We start from the raw sequence: 7,649 nt of genomic DNA, 5'->3' as shown, positions 1-7,649 counted from the left end.
TTCCGGTGCGTCACTTCCTTCTCTTGAGCTGCCGGGAGGGGCACCTGGAGGAGGGGGAGGAGCCTTTGGGGTGACAGGCAGAGAGAGACACTTTGATGCTAGTTCAAGTGAGAAGGAGAGAGGATCACGTAAACTCCAGGAAAGGTGGTCACTGTAAGACCTTTCATCTAAGATTGGAAACGACTTGCGGGCAGAGGAACCGTGTCTGAAATTGACTTCACAGTGCAATTTTTCCTAAAGTGCTTCCCTGATGAAGGGAGATAAAAATAATGTTAACTAGTAAGTAAAGTAAGATCATGGCACCTGGTCCCATCACTTCATGGCAAATACATGGGGAGACAATGGAAACAGTGACAGACTTTATTTTCTTGGGCTCCAAAATCACTGAGGGCAGTGACTGCAACCATGAAATTAAAAGACACTTGCTCCTTGGAAGAATCAGTTCAGTTCAGTTGCTCAGTCGTGTCTGACTCTTTGTGACCCCATGAATCGCAGCACGCCAGGCCTCCATGTCCATCACCAACTCCCGGAGTTCACTCAGACTCACGTCCATCGAGTCAGTGATGCCATCCAGCCATCTCATCCTCTGTCGTCCCCTTCTCCTCCTGCCCCCAATCCCTCCCAGCATCAGTCTTTTCCAGTGAGTCAACTCTTCACATGAGGTGGCCAAAGTACTGGAGTTTCAGCTTTAGCATCATTCCTTCCAAAGAAATCCCAGGGCTGATCTCCTTCAGAATGGACTGGTTGGATCTCCTTGCAGTCCAAGGGACTCTCAAGAGTCTTCTCCAACACCACAGTTCAAAAGCCTCAATTCTTCGGCGCTCAGCCTTCTTCACAGTCCAACTCTCACATCCATACATGACCACAGGAAAAACCATAGCCTTGACGGACCTTTGTTGGCAAAGTAATGTCTCTGCTTTTGAATATGCTATCTAGGTTGGTCATAACTTTCTTTCCAAGGAGTAAGCATCTTTTAATTTCATGGCTGCAGTCACCATCTGCAGTGATTTTGGAGCCCCCCAAAATAAAGTCTGACACTGTTTCCACTGTTTCCCCATCTATTTCCCATGAAGTGATGGGACCGGATGTCATGATCTTAGTTTTCTGAATGTTGAGTTTTAAGCCAACTTTTTCACTCTCCACTTTCACTTTCATCAAGAGGCTTTTTAGTTCCTCTAAAGTGAAGACTTTCTGCCATAAGGGTGGTGTCATCTGCATATCTGAGGTTATTGATATTTCTCCTGGCAATCTTGATTCCAGCTTGTATTTCTTCCAGCCCAGCGTTTCTCATGATGTACTCTGCATAGAAGTTAAATAAGCAGGGTGACAATATACAGCCTTGACGTACTCCTTTTCCTATTTGGAACCAGTCTGTTGTTCCATGTCCAGTTCTAACTGTTGCTTCCTGACCTGCATACAGATTTCTCAAGAGGCAGGTCAGGTGGTCTGGTATTCCTATCTCTTTCAGAATTTTCCACAGTTTATTGTGATCCACACAGTCAAAGGCTTTGGCATAGTCAATAAAGTAGAAATAGATGTTTTTCTGGAACTCTCTTGCTTTTTCCATGATCCAGCGGATGTTGGCAATTTGATCTCTGGTTCCTCTGCCTTTTCTAAAACCAGCCTGAACATCAGGAAGTTCACAGTTTATGTATTGCTGAAGCCTGGCTTGGAGAATTTTGAGCATTACTAGCATGTGAGATGAGTGCAATTGTGCGGTAGTTTGAACATTCTTTGGCATTGCCTTTCTTTGGGATTGGAATGCAAACTGACCTTTTCCAGTCCTGTGGCCACTGCTGAGTTTTCCAAATTTGCTGGCATATTGAGTGCAGCATTTTCACAGCATCATCTTCACCTTGGAAGAATAGGTGTGACAAAACTAGACAGTGTGTTAAAAAGCAGAGTCAGACTTTGCTGACAAAGGTCCGTATAGTCAAAGCTGTAGTTTTTGTGGTAGTCTTGTAGGGATGTGAGAGTTGGACCATAAAGAAGGCTGAGTGCTGAAGAATTGATGCTTTTGAACTGTGATGTTGGAGAAGACTCTTGAGAGTCCCTTGCACTGCAAGGAGATCAAACCAGTCAATTATAAAGGAAATCAACCCCAGATATTCAGTGGAAGGACTGATGCTGAAGCTGAAGTTCCACTACTTTGGCCACCTGATGTGAAGACCTGACTCATTAGAAAAGACCCTGATGCTGGGAAAGATTGAAGGCAGGAGGAGAAGGAGGAGACAGAGGACAAGATGGTTGGATGGCATCATGGACTTAGTGAATTTGAGCAAACTCAGGGAGTTAGTGAAGGACAGGGAAGCCTAGTGTGCTTCAGTCCATTGGGTCGCAAAGAGTTGGACATGACTGAGCGACTGAACAACAACAGTAGTAAGTGTAGATGAAACAATGTAAAATATCATCATTTTTCAAGAACCATACTAATGATTGATTTAGGCAAAAAGGAATGTAGGATTGATTAAAACTGCCATATGAATGAGCCTTAAAAATGTTTTCAATTAAAGAAGCAAGACCCAAAGGACCACATATTGTATGAATCCATTGATATGAGATGCCTGAAATAGCCAAAACAATAAAGACAGAAAGTAGATTACTGGTTCTGAGAGGCTGGAAACAGCAGAGGAAAGGGGAACGACTGCTAAGGGGTATAGGGTTTTTTTCTGGGGCGATGAAAATGTTATGGAATTAGACAATGGTGATGGGTACACCTCTGAATCCTACACTTTAAAATAGTGAATTTTTGGACTTCCTTGGTGGACCAGTGGTTAAGAATCCACCTTCCAATGCAGACGATTCGGGTTCCATCCCTGGTCAGAGAACTGAGATCCTACACGCTGGGGCAACTCAGCCTGTGTGTGGCAATTATGGAGTTTGTGCACTCTGAAGCTGTGTGCCACAGCTAAAGCCCAGGGCCACAGTGAAAGAGCTTGTGTTCTAACAACCCAGCCAAATAAAGGAAAAAATAAATATTTTTTAAAATAGTGAACTTGATAGTATGTGAATTATATCTCCATAAAAAATTGATTTAGGCAAGAATCATCAAAAGATGCTAAAATGAGAAAGTAAGAGTGTGATCTGGAAAATAATATTTACATAGATTCAAAATAACCCCCACAAATTAATTATCAATTACAAGATAAAGTTTGCAATAGAGAGATTTGGTGGACACCACCATAACCAAATGATCAAAATTAACTTCACGAGTTATGAGTGGAATTGACATCAAGTAGCTCCTGATATGATAGCTTGAAAAGGACATAGCATAATGTGGTATTCCTACCAAAAATGCATAACCTGTATTTGAGGTAGACAAATCTAGGTAACTACCCCATAATTTTTTTAAAATTTTATTTATTTATTTTTATTTTTGGCTGTGCTGGGTCTTTGTTGCTGCTCACGGGATTTCTCTAGTTGTGACGGACGGGGACTACTCTTTAGTTGAGGTGTGAGGGCTTCTCATTGAGTTGGCTTTTATTGCAGAACACAGACTCTAAAGCTCGAGGGCTTCAGTAGTTGCCCCATCATGGAATGTGGAATCTTCCCGGACCAAAGATCACGACCATGTCCTCTGCATTGGCAGGCGGATTCTTAACCACCAGACTACCAGGTAAGTTCCCCCATAATCTAAAAAATTATTACTGTCATGAAAGACAAAGACTATGAATTTGTACCAGATTAGAAGAGACTAAAGCAACAAGACAACTAAATGCAAGGGTAATCCTGGACTGGATCATGGATTAGGAAGAATAGTAGTGAGAACACTACTGTGAGAATTAGCAAAATTTGTAATTTTTAATTGTATTTAAATTTAAGTTATCATATTGTGTTTAAATTGTAATTATATTAAGTTTCATATTACTTTGAAACTTAATGTAATCATATTAAGTTTCTTGATTTGGATCATTTTATTGTGGTCTTGTGGAGAAGGCGATGGCACCCCACTCCAGTACTCTTGCCTGGAGGATCCCATGGACGGAGGAGCCTGGAAGGCTGCAGTCCATGGGGTCACTGAGGGTTGGACACGACTGAGCGACTTCACTTTCACTTTTCACTTTCATGCATTGGAGAAGAAAATGGCAACCCACTCCAGTGTTCTTGCCTGGAGAATCCCAGGGACAGGGGAGCCTGGTAGGCTGCAGTCCATTGGGTCGCACAGAGTCGGACACGACTGAAGCGACTTGGCAGCAGCAGCAGCACTATGGTCTTGTAAGAGAATGTCCTTCTTCTTAGGAAATACACATTGAAATATTTAGGGTCATAAATGGGTCATGATGTCTCTGTTTGCTCTTCAGTGGTTCAATATGTAGATAGAGAATGAGATAAGTAAAGCAAATATGATAAACGTTAACACTTGGTGAATCCGGATGAAGAGCATACGAGAGTTTGTACTATCTTTTTTTTACCTTCCAATTTTCTGGAGATATAGTTGTCATACATCACTGTATAAGTTTAATGTGTACAGCGTAATGACTTGACTTACATACATCATGAAATGATAATCACAATAAATTTAGTGAACATCCATCATCTCATGTAGGTACAAAATGAAAGAAACAGAAAAATTTTTTCCTGTGATGAGAACTCTTAGGATTTACTCTCCTAACAACTTTCATATATAACCTACGTGCCTGCTCAGTTGCTTCAGTCGTGTCTGGCTCTTTGTGACCCAATGGACTGTAGCCCGGCAGGCTCCTCTGTCCAAGGGATTGTCTGTGGGTGAAAGTCACTCAGTCGTGTCCGACTCTTTGTGACCCCGTGGACTATACAGTCCATGGAATTCTCCAGGCCAGAATACTGGAGTGGGTAGTCTTTCCCTTCTCCAGGGGATCTTCCCAACCCAGGGATTGAACCCAGGTCTCCCACATTGCAGGTAGATTCTTTACCAGCTGAGCCGTGAGGGAAGCCCAAGAGTACTGGAGTGGGTAGCCTATCCCTCCTCCAGGGGATCTTCCTGACCCAGGGATCGAACCCCCGTCTCCTACGTTAGCAGGCAGATTCTTTACTACTAAGCCACCTTGGAAGCCCATCCTTGTAATAGCCTATGACAAAGATAAAGGTGCAAATATCACTGAATTTTGAAGCTTTCTCTTTTTTTTTGGGGGGGGAGGGTCTTAATCTTAAAATCTCCAATATATCTTTTGTTTTTCAGCTTTGGTTTGGAATCTAATTGTTGCGTGGTAGAAACTGCAGAGAAAGCCAGGCATGACTAAGGGCTGAGGAAAAGCAGGTAGCAACTAAAGCAAGGAAGTGAACTGGAAGTGCTGTGGGTAGCTTATTAGAGTTGGCATCTTTTCCTCACTCATGGGTCTGTAAACTGTTGGTAATTTTACCTATCATTGTTTCACATCATAAAATTCTTTGAAGTTATTGAACCCAGGTTTCCCGCCTTGCAGGTAGATTCTTTACCAGCTGAACCACCAGGGAAGCTATATCTTCATAGAACCTGTTTCAATTTGATCTGAAATGAATTCACTTTTTACCTTGTTTTATTGGAGTTAGATACTTTCTTGGTAGATTGGATTGAAATTGAACTTCTGTAAATGGAATCATGCTTTTTCATTATAAAGGAAACCCATAGAAAATCTTTTAAAGAGTGAATCATCACTGCCTTCGTCTATTCGGTGAATCCACTAGTTATGTGCAGTTTTGTTTGGCTTGAAATGGACATGGGGAAAGCCTTCCTGCTCCCTTATCTCTCCACATGTGGTCAACTAGTTAACATCTAGGGCAGGCTGACCCCTGAGCTAAACAGCAAAATAAAACTTTGGAAACAATTTAAACCACTTCCTGCCAGTAAGCCCACTTAAATTATCCTCTGTTTATGTATATTGGATCTGTGCCCCTATATTTCTTACACATCTTTTTTTTTTAAGTGAAAATTTCAAAATAAATGATTGCTTTGTTTCAATTATTGAAACAAATGCTTGTCTTGGAGACATTTCCTGATCAAAACAAATACTTGTAACTAAAACAAATATTTGAAATTTTAGTAGTTCTGAGTTGTAAATGTGGTTTTACACCATCAGCAGGATTTTTACACCGTTGCAGGATGATGATCTCAAGTACAGGATGGACCTATGCATTTTTAGATCTCTGTGTTTCTAGTTTCGTTATTTATACCTTCCTTCTTTATCTCACAAAGTTAATCTGAGGCTGACTGGAGACAGCAAATGGGTGAGCTTTTGATTCCCTAGATTAACGACATTCAAGTCAATTTAACATGAGACAGTTACTGGATAGACAGCATATTAAAAAGCAGAGACATTACTTTGTCAACCAAGGTCCACCTAGTTGAGGCTATGGTTTCCCCAGTAGTCATGTATAGGCGTGAGAGTTGGACTATAAAGAAAGCTGAGCGCCGAAGAATTGATGCTTCTGAACTGTGGTGTTAGAGAAGACTTTTGAAAGTCCCTTGGACTGCAAGGAGATCCAACCACCTAAAGGAAATCAGTGCTGAATATTCATTGGAAGGACTGATGTTGAAGCTGAAACTCCAATACTTTGGCCACCTGATGCGAAGAGATGACTCATTTGAAAAGACCCTGATGCTGGGAAAGATAAGGGCAGGAGGAGAAGGGGACAAGAGAGAATGAGATGGTTGGATGGCATCACCGAGTTTGGGTGATGACTCTGAGTCATGAGTTTGGGTAGACTCTGGGAGTTGGTGATGGACAGGAAGGCCTGGCGTGCTGCGGTTCATGAGGTCGCAAAGAGTTGGACACGACTGAACGACTGAACTGAACTGAACTGATCCTGGCCCCCATTATCCATCTTCCCTCCTGGTTAGGGTGTGTGTTGGGGGGATAGGATTGGGTTGGGTGCAGTGAAGTAAGGTAGGGGCTAAGCTATTTAATGGTACCTTCACAAGATGGACTTTACAATGAAAAGAGTAAATTAAACCCAGACATTGTATTTACTATCTGTTAGCAGATTTGCAACTTATAAAATAGACTAAATAAAAAGAGGTTTGAGAGTTTCAATGGATTCTGATTAGCCATATATACTTTTTCCTTTTTATGCAGAAAAAAACATATAACACACAACTTAGCACCTTCAGTTCAGTTCAGTTGCTCAGTAGTATCTGACTCTTTGCGACCCCATGAATCGAAGCACGCCAGGCCTCCATGTCCATCACCAACTCCCGGAGTTCACACGGACTCACGTCCATCGAGTCAGTGATGCCATCCAGCCATCTCATTCTCTGTCGTCCCCTTCTCCTCCTGCCCCCAATCCCTCCCAGCATCAGAGTCTTTTCCAATGAGTCAATTCTTCATATGAGGTGGCCAAAGTACTGGAGTTTCAGCTTTAGCATCATTCCTTCCAAAGAAATCCCAGGGCTGATCTCCTTCAGAATGGACTGGTTGGATCTCCTTGCAGTCCAAGGGACTCTCAAGAGTCTTCTCCAACACCACAGTTCAAAAGCATCAATTCTTCGGTGCTCAGCCTTCTTCACAGTCCAACTCTCACATCCATACATGACCACAGGAAAAACCATAGCCTTGACGGACCTTTGTTGGCAAAGTAATGTCTCTGCTTTTGAATATGCTATCTAGGTTGGTCATAACTTTCTTTCCAAGGAGTAAGCATCTTTTAATTTCATGGCTGCAGTCACCATCTGCAGTGACTTTGGAGCCCAGAAA

This window comes from Bos indicus x Bos taurus, chromosome 16 (assembly GCF_003369695.1).
Source record: "Bos indicus x Bos taurus breed Angus x Brahman F1 hybrid chromosome 16, Bos_hybrid_MaternalHap_v2.0, whole genome shotgun sequence".
In the NCBI taxonomy this organism is placed as follows: domain Eukaryota; kingdom Metazoa; phylum Chordata; class Mammalia; order Artiodactyla; family Bovidae; genus Bos; species Bos indicus x Bos taurus.
Note: the sequence above shows the minus strand (reverse complement) of the source record.